Genomic DNA, 18,919 nt, shown 5'->3' with positions numbered 1-18,919 from the left:
ATCGAGCATCCCTGTTGGCACATATATTGAGAGAGTGCAATTACTGTAATAGTGGGACTAGTTGATGAAACATACACTAACAAATAGAAGAACCCTCATTATCTTAATGGGTAAAGTTCGCAACATAGTAGTCTTGCTTAAAGAGAGGTATTAGTTTATTTAATTAGTGCCAATTAGCTCAACTCAACACTCAAAGCATTGCCATTTATCATAGGTTGAAAAACTTTAACGTGCAAAGATAAAGGAGTTTCTCATGACAGTAGCACGATACAAATAGAGATGACAGCAAACTAATATGGATGAAGGCCTTAGGCCCGTACCAACCTGAGAAAAAAAGCTTATTCATGTAGTCCCATAAGAGATGATAAAGCACTCACTGGAATCACACAATAGTATATATTTTTGTGCACTTCAAATGTATGGTTCAAATCACTCTTGTTTACCAGTGCTTAGATTATATTGAAAGATTATCAAGAACTTCCAACAGAGTTAAAGCACTGGCTAGGATACAGTTCATTGCATTGTCTTGTGTAGTTCCACTAAAATGTATGATTGGCACAACATGATCCCTGTTTGCACAAGTAGGAACAAGGTGAAACCTTCATTAGCTTAGTGAGAAAGGATAGGAAGACATTAGCATATTACTCAAACAGTAGCATCAAATTCATGGTGGACAATACGCAAAACATTGCCTCATTGAACCAATGGCAATAAATTGACATGCAAAACAATAGCACTATTATGTCATGACACTAATAATATTCCCTCCCTACTCCACCACATGATTCACCTCCATAGACAAACATACACACGTACATGATTCAGCATAGGGTCCTACTAAAGATTTGTTTAACTCCAACAGGAAAATTAGGCAGTAATAAATTAGTGGTACTTAAGTACTCCTAATTAATTAAGTGAGACAGCAGAAGTGGAAGGGCTCCCTGGAGGATCGTCTCACATGTAAGGTAGTCATTGCCGGAGCCCTTGAATGGCCTCGACTGAGGCCTCTGGCTTCAGCAAGATCGCCTTGGCACTGTTTCTTCTTCTTCTTCTTCCTCTTCATGCTCTGTTTCTCTTTCTCCTCACCAGTTGGTGAAACCAAGTACATGATTGGCCTTCTAATTCAGAATTGGTTTTGTCAGTGAGGGAGTACAAGTGTACTAGTAAAAAACATCATTATTTTCTCATGGCAGTCAGAAAATAGAGATGAACACATGCATTAAATATCATTCTTACCTAGAGGAAGGTTATGGCGCCAATATGGATGATGAGGATTGGAACACAGATCTCCCTTTGTGCAGTTCCACCAAAATGAACCAACTGTTCCATTCTGACATTCTAGTTAAACAGCACAAAAGTCACTTCTTTTAAGAAGAGTTTTGTGCAGTGCACCAAAAGGTCACAACAGCAACCAGGTGAATTGGATATCCCTGTTTGCACAAAAAGGCACAGAGGAAACCGTCAGAGTCTCAAACAATTATAGGCAAAAACATTTGGCTAAACTTGTCATGGCTTATAACAGTGGCATGGCTTCATTTTTACCAGGGACATTAGATTAAGAACAGCTAAGGCTGCGTTCGGTTCACAGGTTTGGTGCAGGATTTTCATAGGAACACAATTCCTACGGTATTCTTTCCCTTCCAACTGTTTGGAACACGGGAAAGGTGAATAGTGTTTCATAGGAAAGCTGGTCTGGTAGTACTGATTCCATAGGATTAGAAACATCCACGCGCTGCTCATTGTTTAGGCGGAAGCCCGAGGCAGGCGCTCGCTGCCATGCGTTAGACAGGTTGCTGCGCTGTGTTGCCGGAATAAAAAAATCAACCTATGTGTGGTGCGTGAGGTGAGGACAAAAGTAGTCACTCTGCAGCTAAATAAACAAATAGCATCTCATACTGCCAAGCATGCTACTCTAAAAAAACAAATCTGTACATTTCGTAGTCCATCCGAACACATTCTCTTGAGAGTTTTCTCCGGTTCGCTGTTCCATAGTTTATACCTACATTCCTTTCCTATTCCTCTATTTTCATCAAGACCTATGTTTTCTGCCCCTTTATTCCGAATGGAGCCTAAATATTTGGTATAAGGGCATGGGACAGTGGGTGCACCAGCAGTCCAGCACCATGTACGTAAACAGGGGCATAAAGTGGTGATTCATAGTTTGTTGCCCCGAGAAACAAACATCCAAGAAACATATCTGGGTTGGTCCCATTTTTGTTCACTCTAGCCACCTACTCCTATGTGTGGATAACAAATCTAGTCCTGGTCATACCACTGTGTACAGCGTTACCCCTATATTTCCCTTTTCGACCAAGAGACCGGTTGGATGACCAGTCTGTACTACTTTCACCCCCTTTCCTTCCTGTTTGTACCAAGTCTGATGTACATACTAAATTCCCCAACCCCCACTTTATTTATTGTTTGAACCAAGTACTCCCTCCGTCCGGAATTACTTGTCATCAAAATGGATGTGTCTAGAACTAAAATACTTCTAGATACATCCATTTCAATGACAAGTATTTTCGGACGGAGGGAGTACAAGATTCGACTCCATGAAGTAGCTTTACCTCTAACAATAGAAAAAAATATGTGACGTTGGACCATCCGATCGAGATGGGCTGAGAGGTAGAAAATTATGCACATGCAGCGACGTAGCGAGCTGGGGAAGAAGAGCTAAGGCGGTTTCGAACGAAGATATACCTGAAGGTCGTCGGGATGTGGATAGGTGGGCGGCGGGAGGCCGGATCCGCCCACAGGCAACGATGAAGGGATCGGAGGACCTCCCGCGCTGGCGCTCGGCCAGAGATAACGGTGCGGTCGGTAGTGGGTCTCCTCCCTCGCTGTCAATGACGGCCTAAACGCTGCCCCTCCTACCCTTCACCGGCGGAGGGGGATACATCCGTATCTGTAACCAGCGGTGAGGATAGAAAGCCAGTGTTTTTTGAAGGGAGAAAGACAGTGTTACTACCCCTATCTTGTTTAGATCTGGAGAGGATGTGAGTGTGTGAATAGAGCAACCCTAGCAAGCAAGCGCGGAGGCTCCGGCCTATATATACGTAGTGGGGTAGTTTTCCTTTTTCACTCCATCAAAACAATCGTTTAAAATTGTGTACTACTACATGCCAGGTCGTGGTTTTTTTAGTTGTTGATTGTTTTTTGAGATAGCTACCTGCTTGTTCCAAGTGGTGTTACGGTGTGCCAGGTCGCACTTTGTATCGTTCAAGTCTGGTACTACAAGTCCCTCCATTAAATGAACAACCACCCCCTCGTAAAAATTGTGAACATGCCCACGGCTAAAATTAGTGGAAACGTGGGTTGCCCCAACATGCATTATTATTTATATTTTCTACTCCCTCCGTTCCTAAATATAAGTCTTTTTTATTAGCCACACCTAAGACAATAATTTTTTTATTAGCAGTGAACCCCACATGTCATAGACACAAAAATTGTGGCAAGATTCCCTTAGGCAAGCCAAAGTGTGTCTAACAATTTGAGCAACTCAGGTTAGGCAAGTGTGGCAAGTGTGGGAAAAATAATGTGGCAACATAAGACAAACATAATCACAATCCAAACAGCCCCGTAATTTTTTGTGACATGCATGAAAATTTGGTTAGTTAAATTTATAGTCAAAATTTGGCAAGGTGCATCAAATCAACACATGGAAGTATCAAAAGGAAAGTCACGGCATGCATGCATGCGTTGTACTCCCTCCATTTCCAAATATAAGTCTTTTAGAGATTGCAACAAGTGACTACATACGAAGCAGAATATGTCTACTCCTACATACGAAGTAGCCCATTTGAAATGTGTAAAAAGACTTATATCGACTACAGTGCTTTGATGTGTCGCGTCAGCTCGTACAAGACCGATAAATTTGATTACTACAACGCTCTCTCCCTCACTGACTGAGCTCCGGTGCCTTAACTGCACCTGCCTTTGGCTGCATGACAGGAGAGCCAACCACCTGCTGGGCCCACCTGTCATAGACGCAAAGGCAGGAGCAGTAAGTAGAAGCTTTCACTACACGCTATCCCTCCCGCACGAGGTGGACGGACATGCAGCAGTGGATTCGATACTGTAGAAGTAGGAGTAACATCATTGTTCATCTTCTCGAAGAGGCAAAGAGCCAAGCGCAACCCGAACGTGGCAGTTGCGAACGCTCGCGTGGTGCAGTTCCTTGGAGTACTAGCCAGGCTCTTGCATGAGACAAAATTGCTATTGTTTAACAAAGTAAAAAAGCAAAGCAATAATAAAGTGATGGAAGATTGATATGATGAGAATAGACCCGGGGGCCATAGGTTTCACTAGTGGCTTCTCTCAAGAGCATAAGTATTTCTACGGTGGGTGAACAAATTACTGTTGAGCAATTGACAGAATTGAGCATAGTTATGAGAATATCTAGATATGATCATGTATATAGGCATCACGTCCGAGACAAGTAGACCGACTCCTGCCTGCATCTACTACTATTACTCCACTCATCGACCGCTATCCAGCATGCATCTAGAGTATTAAGTTAATGAAAACAGAGTAACACCTTAAGCAAGATGACATGATGTAGAGGAATAAATTCATGCAATATGATAAATACCCCATCTTGTTATCCTCGATGGCAACAATACTATACGTGCCTTGCTGCCCCTTCTGTCACTGGGTAAGGACACCACAAGATTGAACCCAAAGCTAAGCACTTCTCCCATTGCAAGAAAAACCAATCTAGTAGGCCAAACCAAACTGATAATTCGAAGAGACTTGCAAAGATAACCAATAATACATAAAAGAATTCAAAGAAGATTCTAATATTGTTCATAGATAATCTTGATCATAAACCCACAGTTCATCGGTCTCAACAAACACACCGCAAAAAGAAGATTACATCGAATAGATCTCCACGAGAGAGGGGGAGAACATTGTATTGAGATCCAAAAAGAGAGAAGAAGCCATCTAGCTACTAACTATGGACCCAAAGGTCTGAGGTAAACTACTCACACTTCATCGGAGGGGCTATGGTGATGATGTAGAAGCCCTCCGTGATCGATTCCCCTTCCGTCGGAGCTCCGGAACAGGCCCCAAGATGGGATCTCGTGGGTACATAAGGTTGCGGCGGTGGAATTAGGTTTTTGGCTCCGTATCTGATCGTTTGGGGGTACGTATGTATATATAGGAGGAAGGAGTACGTCGGTGGAGCTTCGAGGGGCCCACGAGGGAGGGGGCGCGCCCTAGGGGGGGCGCCCTCCACCCTCGTGACCGCCTCGTGGCTTTCTTGACGGAGGGTCCAAGTCTCCTGGATCATATATGATGAGAAAATCACGTTCCCGAAGGTTTCATTCCGTTTGGACTCCGTTTGATATGCCGTTTCTTCGAAACACTGAAATAGGCAAAAACAACAATTCTGGGCTGGGCCTCCGGTTAATAGGTTAGTCCCAAAAGTAATATAAAAGTGGAAAATAAAGCCCAATATGGTCAAAAACTGTAGATAATATAGCATGGAGCAATCCAAAATTATAGATACGTTGGAGACGTATCAGGCATCCCCAAGCTTAATTCCTGCTCGCCTCGAGTAGGTAAATGATAAAAAGAGAATTTTTGATGCGGAGTGCTACTTGGCATAATTTCAATGTAAATCTTCTTAATTGTTGTATGAATATTCAGATCCGAAAGATTCAAGACAAAAGTTCATATTGACATAAAAATAATAATACTTCAAGCATACTAACAAAGCAATTATGTCTTCTCAAAGTAACATGGCCAAAGAAAGTTTATCCCTACAAAATCATATAGTTTAGTCATGCTCCATTTTCGTCACACAAGAATGCTCTCATCATGCACAACCCCGATGACAAGCCAAGCAATTGTTTCATACTTTAATAATCTCAAACTCATAAACCTTCACACAATACATGAGCGTGAGTGATGGATATAGCACTATCAGTGGAATAGAATATGATGATGGGGGTTATGTGGAGAAGACAAAAAAGGAGGAGATCTCACATCAACGAGGCTAATCAATGGGCTATGGAGATGCCCATCAATTGATGTTAATGCAAGGAGTAGGGATTGCCATGCAACGAATGCACTAGAGCTATAAATGTATGAAAGCTCATAAAAAAGAAACTAAGTGGGTGTGCATCCAACTTGCTTCCTCACGAAGACCTAGGGCATTTGAGGAAGCCCATTGTTGGAATATACAAGCCAAGTTCTATAATGAAAAATTCCACTAGTATATGAAAGTGACAAAACAAGAGACTCTCTATTATGATAATTATGGTGCTACTTTCAAGCACAAGTGTGGCAAAGGATAGTAACATTGTCCCTTCTCTCTCTTTTCTCTCATTTTTTGGGCCTTCTTTTTTTATGGCCTTTCTCTTTTTTTATTCCTCACTTGGGACAATTCTCTAGAGAATGATGAGCATCACACTTCTATTTATTTACAACTCAATGATTACAACTCGATACTAGAACAAAGTATGACTCTATATGAATGCCTCCGGCCGTGTACATATGCAATGAATCAAGAGTGACATGTATGAAAGAATTATGAACGGTGGCTTTGCCACAAATACTATGTCAACTACATGATCATGCTAAGAAATATGACAATGATGAATGTGTCATGAAGACCGGTATGGTGGAAAGTTGCATGGCAATATATCTCGGAATGGCTATGGAAATGCCATAATAGGTAGGTATGGTGGCTGTTTTGAGGAAGATATAAGGAGGTTTATGTGTGAAAGAGAGTATCATATCACGGGGTTTGGATGCACCGGCGAAGTTTGCACCAACCACTACAAAATAAATACACTTCCGTGATGATACGTGTTTGTCACAGTAGGTCACTTTTTTTGTCATGCATGTACATCCATCACAAATTTATGACAGAATCAAGATAGTCATACCTGTGCTGTCGTAGAAGTGTTCCATGACATTACCAAAATTATCATCACGGAAGTGTCCACTTCCATGACGATAAATCGCGCATCACCGAAGTGCTTTCGTCAAGGGTGACCGACACGTGGCATCCACCGTCATGGAACACCGTTAAGCTATCGGGTCGGGTTTTGGATCTGATAACCCGTTAATAGCCCGACCAATGGGAAATTTCCACGTGTAAAATTCTTATTGGCCGTACGAAACGCGTGTCAGCTCGTCAGTGGGTCAGATAGGCGCCTATGATACGTCGACATGTGGCACGACCCAACAGAGGCCCATTCCTGTGAAAAGGCCGGCCCGTTTGACTTGGTCAAAAGCTGGCCGACCGGCCCATGGAAAGCCTGTTAACGGCTTGTTCGCATATAGCCCATTTACAGCCCGCTAACCCAAGGCCCATTACGCCCTATTCGAATTAGGCCCAGTAGCGTCATCTGGGCCATCCAATATGATTCCAGCCCGTTTTCACTTCTGGCCCATGTATGGCCCATGACGTCTTTCGGCCCATAGGAGGCCCTATGTAACTCTTGGCCTATTAACAGCCCGTGGTGAAACTGGCCCATAATGAACAGTGTATCACTTTACACCCATTAATGGCCCTGGTGAAACTAGCTCGTAATAAACAGTGTATCACTTTATACCCATTAACGGCCCATTATTCCGTTGGGCCGTTTCCAGCCCATGTTATCATTCGGCCTTCTCAGAGCCCATTTATTCTTGGGCTCATTTCCAGCATTCGCTTACTTACGGCCCCTTACTGTCATTTTCTGCTTGTGGGCCAAATTCAGCCTGTGGTTACAGTAGGCCCATTTGTGGTCCGTTAATACGTTGGGCCGTTTTCATAGCGTCATCAAATACGACCTATTAACGATGGCCCGTTACGGTCGGCCCATGAACGGATGATTCCAACTCTAGCCCGTTTACGGCCATAATGCGGCCTGTTATTGCCCCATGTTTGGCGAATCGATCATACAGCCCGTATAAGGCCCATTGATGATACGGCCCATAGAAGGACAATTGTTTCTACGGCCCGTAGAAGGCCTACTGTTTCTACGGCCCATAGAAAACCCACTGTTTCTTCGGCCCGTAGGAGGCCCAGTGTCACTACAGTAAATATTAGCCCATGGTTATTGTGGCCTAGTTTTAAAAAATAGGTTATTGCAGCCACTAGTTAACCACGGAAAAATATCTGCAATGACTAGAAGCAAACAAATAAACAAGACAGCAAGGAAATAAATAAGCAAGCAACTAACGCTAGGCTATCACGACTATTACACATATTACATCCACTGGGCATCAAAGTTCACCACCAGTGCAAATATAGGGAACAAAGCAGCATATCATATACACTGGCCGTCAAAATTGGCCACCAGTGCAAATAAACGCGGTAGCAAAACAAGAGCATAACTGAAACAACTTTAGAAGAGCTCAAGAAACATTATCCTGGGTATCCACCATTCTGGCAATAAGCTTAGCAAGCTGATTAGCTTTGTCCTGTTTGGCAATAAAATCCTCCAACGCTTGCTGTTGCACCAGAAAGTATGCATCTGAATGCTCCAGGGACTTCCGCACTCCTTCCGCTTCTTGTCGTAGCACAGCTGATCGATGTCTTTCAGCTTCTAGTTGAGACTCAAGAAACCGAACTGATTCAGACAGTGAGTTTGAATAGCTTGTGCAAGCGGTAGTGGCCAGTAACTCCAACACTAAACCAAGACAGGATGTGTCACTATCCTGAACCTTATCTGCATTACTTCCTTTACCGTTGCTTAATAAGGCACTCTTCCCCAATATTCTGTCAGCATTCTAAAAGAAGAAACAAGCAGACACATAACAAGTTTAGCATGTACTTGTATATGAAACTCATTTCGGGAACTAGTTCATTAGTAAGGTGGACAGGATTAAACTACCAAGTCTTTTATTGCCAAGTACTAGTACATAATAAAAGCATCAAACAAACATATATCTATGTCCTATGGCAGCAATGGAATCTTAAATTAGAACAGTTGTTCTTCAGGTTTAGGCACTTGTTCTACATGAACAGAGTACAGTAAGATGCAAGAATATAATACTTAAAAATAGAAAATGAGCTCATAGACCTTACCACATTCTTGGTTCGGGACCAATACAGAACAAGGCATTCCCAGTCATCGTCCAGTAAATGTGTCTCAGGAGAATGTAAGGGAATTTGATGAGTTTCTTTGCCGGTGAAGTACGTTTTCTTCAGGTAATTTCGATACTGCCACCAAGCATTCTTGAAGATAGAAGAGGTATTAGCACAGGTTACCTCATCCTGAGTTTCCAAATCGGTCCTTCTCTATTGAGAAAAAGGGAAAATTTGCTGTCTTATAACCATCATGGAGGTAGGATGTATCGGACGAAGCAAAGTAATTGCCATGAATAACATTACTTACACATAACTCCTGGACAAACACCAGCAACTGGCATTTTCCTTCATCTTCAGTATAATATTTCCAAGATGGGAAGATACGCACATACGATTTAACAACATCAAATGCGATAGATGTGTCGGTGTACAAAAAGGGGGGTACACTTTTTGTACCCCTATGACTGTGCACGGGAAGTCTGAGCCACGGGCGCCGCTACACCGAGCACGGCAAGGGAGGTAAACCAAGGTAAGGCCGAAGCTGAAGAAGAGCAAAACGACACCAAGACCAAGACCACAAAGAGCAAAGGGAACAAAGCAGACCCTCCCCGGAAAGATCCTTGCCGGGGGACAGCTTTAGCTAGCCCAACAAGATCCTTGTCGTGGCAGCTCGCCCCACACCTACGGAGCGAGGTCGCCCTTGAGTCCACTGCCCCCATGGGGCAAGGATTCGGGGGACTTCCCCGTGGTCGCATGCAGATCTTTGTGAAGACATTCAAGAATAGATGCCCACTTAAAAAGGTAATGACCCTTGGCGGGATCCCGGCCAAGAAGGACCACAAGGCCCCCGGCAAGAGCCTTGCCGGGGATGACAGCGAGCGCCATGGCAAAACCCTTGCCGAGGCCCCGGCAAGGCCCTTGCCGAGGACACCCATGGGGCCACCATCAGGCCCGCACCAGTCACGCCCCCACCGCCATTGACATGCAGCTACCGACCCGACCAATTGGACAGGCACCTACGTGGCGGCATGCAGATCTTCGTGGAGACCCACCACTGCGCCACCTTAGCTGCTTGCCTGCCTACATGGCACCACAAGCACCGCTGGCCAGGGCGCGTGTCAACGCAAGAGGGAGCGGCGATGGACGGGACGGGGTTCTCCCCCATCCCCGATAAAGCAAGGACACCTAAGCAAGGCGCATTAAAGGCGCCTTGTCATGTAATGCGAGGGATAAACACGCGTTACTGTACCCTTTCCACCTCCTGTGTGCCACTGTGGCGACCCCTTTCCTATAAAAGGAGGTCCGAGGCGACCAGGAGGAGGATTGGGCTTTTTGGAGCTCTTGACGCCCCATAGCTAGCTCAAGAACACTGATATACAATCCACCAAAGCAGGAGTAGGGTTTTACGCATCCTCGCGGCCCAAACCTGGATAAAGGAACCGTGTGCTATCTGTTTGATCCGCTCTTCTCACGACCCCCGCGCCCCGCAACCGTAGTAGGGATTCTTGTGATCCCATAGGTGTTGTTTCACACCAACATCTTTGGCGCGCTAGGTAGGGGGGCAGCGCAGTTGTGAGAATCTGTTTGAGCAGTTAGTTCGACGCCCCTTCATCGTCATGGCACCCAAGAAGAAGACGACGGTGGCGGTTGGCCCGTCGGAGGCCAGACATCCCGCCCCGACGTGGGTGAGCAGCGGACCGGTCGCGGAAAGGACCCGGGGCGCCGTTCGCGAACACCAACACTGTCCCAGCAGCCGGAGTTTGGGAGGCGGCGATGTTCGTGCGCCTGGCAACGGGCTGCACGCCGCCATATCCAAAGACGGACCTAGGCCCTCCGCGGGTGGCGCGGGGCCTTCCAGGATCGCTGCCACCCCGCCCGGAGGTGACGCGAGTGCTTCCCAGACTCCCACGCCGGCGCCGATGGCGCGCTCCTCTCAAGCGGGGCGCGACGAACGGCGTAATCACACCGAAGACCCCGGGCGTTGCCGCGGGAAGAGCCCCGAGCGCCCCTCCCGGGATGTAGAAGACCTGCCCACTCGCCGAGGCGCTGGAGAAGATGGCATGCGACCGCGGGGTCATGACAGAGCTCCTTCTGATATGGTCAGAAGTCGAAGCGCGTCGCGATCCGTGCAGGTTTCGCTGCCACCAACGCCAGCAGAAGCCCTGGCGCGCGCGTAGTTGCTCCTCGATTTCCCTCCCACTACGGGGAAACTCGACGAATGGAGAGCCACCATCCGAAGCCTTGTTGCGGTGGACAACAAAGACGAACCGAGCCCGATGGGGCCCCCAGGTCGACGCTCCGACGGAGTCCCACGCACCAGTGGCAGGAGAGCTGGCGGCACCGCGACCACGGTGTACTCGCCCCCTCCTCGCCCGGCGCCGCGGACGCCAGCCCATCGCGACGTCACGGGCGATGAAATCTCCATAGCGTCGTCCGACCCACGGACCCGCTGTGACCAGCGCCAAGTCCTTTGGGAACGAGAACATGAAGACGCTCGAACCACTATCGAGCGCCGGCGCGGAGCGCGCCACCAATCAGACAGGCGAGTGGGGCCTGCTGTGAACCACCCGGCACCGGAGAGCCCTGGAGGCCTACCTTACGAGGTAGGCTGTCCGGCTTTTACCCGTGAGCTGCGGTAGTTCCAGTGGCCCACTCACCGCACTTTCAAACCTGACGTGGGCGAAAAGTACAGCGGCAAGACTCACCCGTCCGAGTTCCTCAGCGTTTATACCATCGCGATGCAAGCTGCCGGAGCCCGCGATGATAAGGTGCTTGCGAATTACTTTCCGTTGGCTCTTAAACCCAACGCCATGTCATGGTTGATGCACTTGCCGGTAGACTCCATTTCCTCCTGGTCGGATTTGTGCCATGAGTTTGTGGGCGCCTTTACTGGAGGCCACCAAGCCCATGGCCAGGCGAGCGACCTGCACGTCATTCCCCGGAAGGGAGGCGAGAGTCTCCGCAAGTATATACGGAGGTTCAGCCGGATACAGTACAATATCCCTGATGTTCACCCCGTCGCCATCATCAGCGCGTTCCATCAGAACGTGCGTAATCGCAAGATGCGCGAAGAGCCGGCGATGAACAAGGTGAAAGATGTAGCAGAACTCTATGTTCTCGCTGACAGATGTGCCCGGGCTAAAGAGGGAAGGAAGTACCCCGGCAAGGATGCCGGCGTGGAAACCGACTCCTCAGATGAGGATGCTGCCGCCCGGCGAAGAAAGGCCGGCGCCGCAACAGGAAGCGCAAAGGAAAAGCCATGCTTGCCGTCGAGGGGTCTGATGACACCGGCTCCACCAAGAAAACCAAGGCAGATGACCCCGGCAAGGAAATTGCTGGACGTGTCACCTGCCGGGCCTTGGCGGCTGCCGAGAAGCCAGGCAACTCCGACAAGCGGTACTGCAAGATCCATCGCACCAAAGGACATGCTCTCCAAGACTGCCGATAGGTTGAGCTCCTCGCTGAGAAGCAGAGGGCTGAATATGAGAGGTGGGACAAGGAGAAGGGCCAAGACGGTGCTGAGGGATCTGGCAAGAAGCATGACGGCCAGGCGGGCCGTCGCGGCAAGGATAAACAATAGAAGAGGCCTGCCCGGGGCCATGACAAAAAGCCAGAAGACGACGATCACGAAGAGGACGACGAGTCCAGCAACCAAGGGTTTAATAAAGCTACAAAGGCCATGTGCGTCGACGGCGGTGCCTCGCTGCATACCTCCCATCGCTGGCTTAAACAGTGGGCGCTAGAGATTACAGCAGCAGAGCCGTCGTTTGATGCCCAAAGGCCGCTGAAGTGGTCTAGCACACCTATCATTTTTGACGCTGACGAACACCCTGATCGTACTACTGCGGTCGGGTGCTTGCCGTTGTTGGTTTCACCAACGATACGCAACCTCAAGGTGATAAAGATGCTAGTCGATGGCGGGGCCAGTCTGAACCTGATCTCGCCTGCCGTGATCGAGAAGCTGCAGATTCCTGATGGAGACCTCGAAGAGATGGGCACGTTGCAAGGGGTCAACCCGGGAAGAAGCCAACCCAAGGGAAAGGTCACGCTGCCCGTGACTTTTGGAAGCGACCTGAACTACAGGACGGAGAGGATCGTGTTTGATGTTGCCAAGATCCCCTTGCCCTACAATGGGATCCTTGGCCGCCCAGCGCTGGCCAAGTTCATGGCGGCGTCATACTATGCCTACAACACCCTGAAGATGCCAGGACCTGTGACGATCATCAACATCCCCTCCGATAAGAAAGATCGCTGATTTGCGCTGACCAACTATACCAGCAAGCAGTCGCAGCAGCTGCCGCCACTAGGGCACTTGCTCCTACCGCTGGGGCCCCGGGAGGGAAGAAGAAGAAGGCCAGTGAGACCTCGGACACCCACTCCGGCAAGCACACCTCTTCGGAGTGTAGCGCTGCCATCGAGGACGTGCCAGAGAGCTCCACCGGCGGAAACAAGAAGTCCAGGGACACACCGCTGGGAACCAAGAAGGTTTCCGTCAATGAGGACGGCACGGGAGGAGCTTTTACCATAAGCTCCGCCATTGACGACAAATAGGAAGACGCGCTCATCACCTTCCTGCGGGCGAATGTCGATGTGTTTGCATGGCAAGCTTCCGACATCCCTGGCGTTCCCAGGGAGGTGATTGAGCACCACCTTGTTGTCTGTCCTCATGCGCGGCCCGTTAAGCAGAAGGTCAGGAAGCAAGCTTTGGAACGACAAGAGTTCATCACGAAAGAAATCCGGAAACTGGAGGCAGCGGGTTTGGTAAGAGGAGTGCTCCATCCAACGTGGTTGGCCAATCCAGTCGTGGTGCGCAAGGCAAATGGGAAGTGGAGGCTGTGTATTGATTACACAGATATCAATAAGGCTTGTCCTAAAGACCCCTTCCTGTTGCCTCGCATCGTCCAGATTGTTGACTCCACAGCTGGGTGTGATCTATTGTCATTCCTCGATGCCTACTCCGGCTACCACTAGATCTTCATGACAAGAGAAGACGAAGAGAAAACAGCATTCATCACCCCATGTGGTACGTATTGTTTCATGCGGATGCCTTTCGGGTTGAAGAGTGCTGGTTCGACATTTGCGAGGGCGGTCCAGATTGGTTTTGAACCCCAGCTCCATAGAAATATGGAAGCTTATATGGACGACATAGTGGTCAAAACCAAGGACAGGGCAACCCTCATACCATATTTGCAAGAGACGTTTGCAAACCTGCGCAAGATCAATCTCAAGCTGAACCCTGAGAAGTGCGTCTTCGGCATGCTGTCCGGCAAGCTTCTCGGGTTCTTTGTGTCACAGTGTGGGATAGAGGCCAATTCGGACAAGATCAGAGCTATAGAGCAGATTGAAGCACCCAAGCGAATCAAGGATGTGCGTAGGCTTGCTGGTTGCATCGCCACCATGGGCAGGTTCATTTCCAAGTCTACCGAGCGCGCCCTTCCCTTTTTCAAGATCCTGAAAAAGGCGGGCCTGATGGAGTGGACGCCAGAAGCCAAGGAAGCATTGCAAGATTTGAAGAAGTACCTCTCCTCTGCGCCAATGATAGTTGCGCCTAGGCCACAGGAGCCGTTGCTACTATACCTGACGGCAACGAACCAGGTGGTCAGCGCCGCACTAGTGGCCCAGAGAGAGGTTGACGACGAGGTAATGACAGCAACAGAGCCCGACACCACCAATACAGAGGCGACACAGCCAGTCGAAGTGCCGCCGAAGAAGAAAATGATGCAGCACCCGGTCTACTTTGTTAGCTCCCTCCTGCAGGGGGCTAGATCAAGGTATTCCGGCGTGTAGAAACTGCTCTTCGGCCTTCTTATGGCCTCGAGGAAGCTGCATCACTACTTCCAGGCACACAAGATCACTGTCGTCACTCGCCTCCCTCTGCAACGGATATAGCACAATCCAGATGCAACGGGGAGGATTGTGGAATGGGCACTGGAGCTGTCCAGCTTTGGCCTCAAGTTTGAAAGTACTTCGACGATCCAGAGCCGGGTCCTGGCGGAGTTCATCGCAGAGTGGACCACAACACCTGACGAAGAAGCCCAATAGACTGCTCTCCCCGGCAAGGAGGCAAGTTGCAATTGGGTCATGTACTTTGATGGAGCTTTCTCCCTACAAGGTGCCGGGGCTGGCGTGCTGCTTGTCGCCACCACCGAAGAGCACCTCAAGTACGTGATCCAAATGCACTTCCCCAGGGAGGTGTCAACAAACAATACGGCAGAGTACGAGGGGCTTCTTGCTGGTCTTAGGATCGCAGCGGACCTTGGAATCAAGAAACTCATCGTCAGGGGCGACTTGCAGCTTGTCGTCAAGCAAGTCAACAAGGACTACCAGAGCCCGCTGATGAAGGCCCACGTCGATGAAGTGAGAAAGTTGGAAGAGCGTTTCGACGGTATACAGGCTGAGTACGTTCCCTGAGCGAAGAATGATGTCGCCGATTACCTATCGAAACGCGCTGCCCTCAAGCTACCTCTGGAACCAGGTACCTTTGTGCTTCAGCTTACTCAGCCATCCGTTGATGCATCAATAGAGCAGAACAAGAGGAGGAAATCAGGGCCCGACAAGTACTTTCCCGTCGAGCTCCCCGGAGCCGCCGGCAAGGATGTTGCCGGGGACACTGAGCCCGCCACGGGACGGATAGCTCCGGTGGAGTGTCAAGCTCTTGCCGTCGAGACAGCCGCTCCTATAGCGGAGGAAATGCCTTTGGTCCTCGCCGTCGAGCCCCAGGCTCCAGCGTGGGCACAGCATACCGTCCGATTCCTCCAAACAGGGGAACTTCCTGAGGAGCAGGAAGAAGCGGAAAAAGTAGCCCATCGCTCTACCATGTATCAGTTCGTCGATGATGTCCTGTACAGGAAGAGGCCGAACGGTGTGAAATTGAAGTGCATCCCTCAAGAGGAAGGACTGGAGCTGTTGGCGGAGATACACGGAGGCATATGCGGATCCCACATTGGGTCAAGGGCCCTTGCCGGCAATACATTCCGGCAAGGTTTCTTCTGGCCCACTGCCCTCCAGGATGCAATGACTTTAGTCACCAGGTGTGATGCGTGTCAGTTCCATTCAAAGAAGCTTCATCAACCAGCTCAAGCCCTTCAAACCATTCCTCTCACCTGGCCCTTCTCGGTCTGGGGGCTCGACATACTGGGCTCTTTCCCCCGCGCTGTCGGGGGCTTTGAGTACTTCTACGTTGCAATCGACAAGTTCACAAAGTGGCCGGAGGTGGAGGCTGTGAGGAAGGTCACAACTCAGTCAGCCGTCAAGTTCTTCAAGGGGCTAGTGTGCCGTTTTGGTGTACCCAACAGGGTCATCACCGACAACGACACACAGTTCACAAGCAGCACCTTCATGCAATGCACTCAAAACCTCGGCAGCAAGGTCTGTTTTGCTTCCGTTACTCATCCACGAAGCAACGGTCAAGCTGACAGGGAAAATGCTGAAGTACTACGGGGCTTAAGGACAAAGACCTTTGACAGACTGTACAAGAGCGGAAGGCGCTAGATTGATGAGTTGCCGACGGTTCTTTGGTCGATCAGAACAATGCCAAATCGAGCCACCAGCCAGACACCCTTTGCCCTAGTATACGGGGCAGAAGCAGTTCTCCCCACTGAACTCATACATGGGTCACATCGAGTGCTCGCTTATGATGAGCTTGAGCAAGAGCAACTACGGCAAGATGACGCAATGCTCCTTGAGGAAGATCGTCTTCGGGCGGCTATGAGAGCAGCACGCTACCAGCAAGCCTTGCGCCGCTACCATAGCCGCAAGGTTCATGCCCGAAGCCTTGAGGAAGGCGACCTTGTCCTTCGGCGCGTTCAATCGGCCAAGAATTCCAACAAGTTGACGCCAAAGTGGGAAGGCCCTTATCGGTTAATACGAGTCACCAAGCCCGGCGCAGTCCGCCTGGAGACCGAAGATGCCGTTCCGGTGAGTAACTCCTGGAACATTGAGCATCTTCGCAAGTTTTACCCGTAAGGCACAGCTTGCCGGGGCCCCCGGCAAGCCACCTTTTGTACGAGCATTGCCGATGATGCATGTAACCCTTTTTACAAAGCTAGGCGCAGACCCTGAGCATAAATAAATGAAGCGTTGGCACCCCAAGTCATAGCATGCATGCTAGGTCGAGTCTCGTCCTTGGTTAGGGTTGATAGTGCTTAGCGGCGGCTAACCCCTAGCTTAGAGGTCGAGTGTGCGTCTCTTTGCCGTCTTTTGTCTTCGTTGATTTGTAGGATTCACAAATACCCTTGTCGGATCACTTGAGGACGAAAAAGAAAAGAGGGACAGATCAGCATCTGAACCCCAGCAAGCCAGTACTGCCGGGGGCTGCAAGAGCAAAGATTCACCCACGGCCAACCAGAGTTGCCGGGGGCTACAGCTTCAGATAAGTTCTTCATCCCTTATCATGCATTCCCTTATGGACTGAGGTATGTGAAACCTCGTTTTTCCTAAAAGCTACCGTGCTCCTCTAACTCTAGGCCCTAGGACTCGTTCCTGGGGCCAGGTTTGATCGTAGTCGCGACAGCAAAAGGATGAAACGAGGAGCCTGAACCCGCCTCAGCCCTGCCTCCACCAAAGGCGTGAGAAAGGTCGAGTGAGGTGGAGGGACGGCAAGGCCTGTTGCCAGGCGAGGAAATGTTTATCTTAGAGATATCAAGGATTTACTCCTTGTCGTGGGTTCTACCCGCAAACAAATAGCCCGACAAACATCCCTTTTTCATTAAAAACATTCCATTCAGGTACAGTCCGTAGGGAATGAAAAACATGAATGATGGGATTACAAGTTTTAAATTCAGCTAAGGCCCGAAGGCTTACAACCTAAAAAGAGATAAGGTGCCCGTAATCCCTTCCTTGTCCCTCTCCTCAGGAGGCAGGGCAAGGAGGTGAAAAAGGGCAAAAGAGGCGCCTAGGCGAGCTACGGGTGGCAGAAGATACCATGAGAACATCCCGGTGGCCGTCCAAAGGCTGGATGGTGATGGCGGCGCCGGAAGCAGAGCTCAAAGACGAGGCGGCAGGACGTCAGCACGCGTCGAAGGCGTCGGTGCCCGCGTACTCCGAGTTGACGGCCTTACCGCCCGCCCTCTTCCTCTTCCGCAGCCTCCCAACGCGAGCCGCCCAAGGAGACGAACCCGAGAAGTTCAAGGGGCCGGCGACACGGATGATGGGGTCGCCGGTGCCGCACGGAGTGGCACCCGACACCTAGTCGGACCCGTCATCCTGCCGCCTACTGCCCTCGTCGTCGCTGCTGCTGTCCTCCTCGTCACTCCCGCCCGAGGAGGAGTCTTCGCTATCAGAAGAACTCTCAACGCAGCACCTTGCGCGTGTCCCGAAGAGCCCGAAGACCTTGACGGAGAGGAGGCCGCCCTCCATCAGCTTGAAATGGAGAGTGAGCCCCTCGGTCAGGCGGTGGATGTGAGCGAACGTCTTCCATCCTCGATGAAGATACATCATGTGAGGGGCTGGGAAATCACCGCGAACCCGCGTGCCGCTGATCCCGCAGCCCCTCATATGCAGCCGCAATGACTCCGGCGGATCCAGCTCCATCTCCCGCGCGAATGGAGTCGGGAGACGAAGGCAACGACGAGGCGGCCGACGTAGCCCGACGAAGAACTCGCAAGGGTCGTCCCCAACGTGGCCCTCCATGGGAGGAGGAACCGCTGGCGGAGGCGAGGCCGGCGCGCCGCCCCGTCCTCCTCTTCCCCAATCGCCTTGGCCTCGCCCACGGCCTCGCCCCCTCCCCCTTCCCCTCGCGGCTGGCTCTTCCACCGCAGGTGCGGGAGAAGGAGGGACGCATTGTCGAGCGGCGACCCTCGCCGCCACCGTTGAAGGACCAGGATTCCCTCTCTCCATGGCAGATGGAAGGGGGAGCAGAAGCTGAAGGAAGGAGGAGATGAAAGAATG

The sequence above is a fragment of the Triticum urartu genome, chromosome 1 (genome assembly GCF_003073215.2).
Source record: "Triticum urartu cultivar G1812 chromosome 1, Tu2.1, whole genome shotgun sequence".
NCBI classification, from domain to species: domain Eukaryota; kingdom Viridiplantae; phylum Streptophyta; class Magnoliopsida; order Poales; family Poaceae; genus Triticum; species Triticum urartu.
This window is presented reverse-complemented; position numbering follows the sequence as displayed.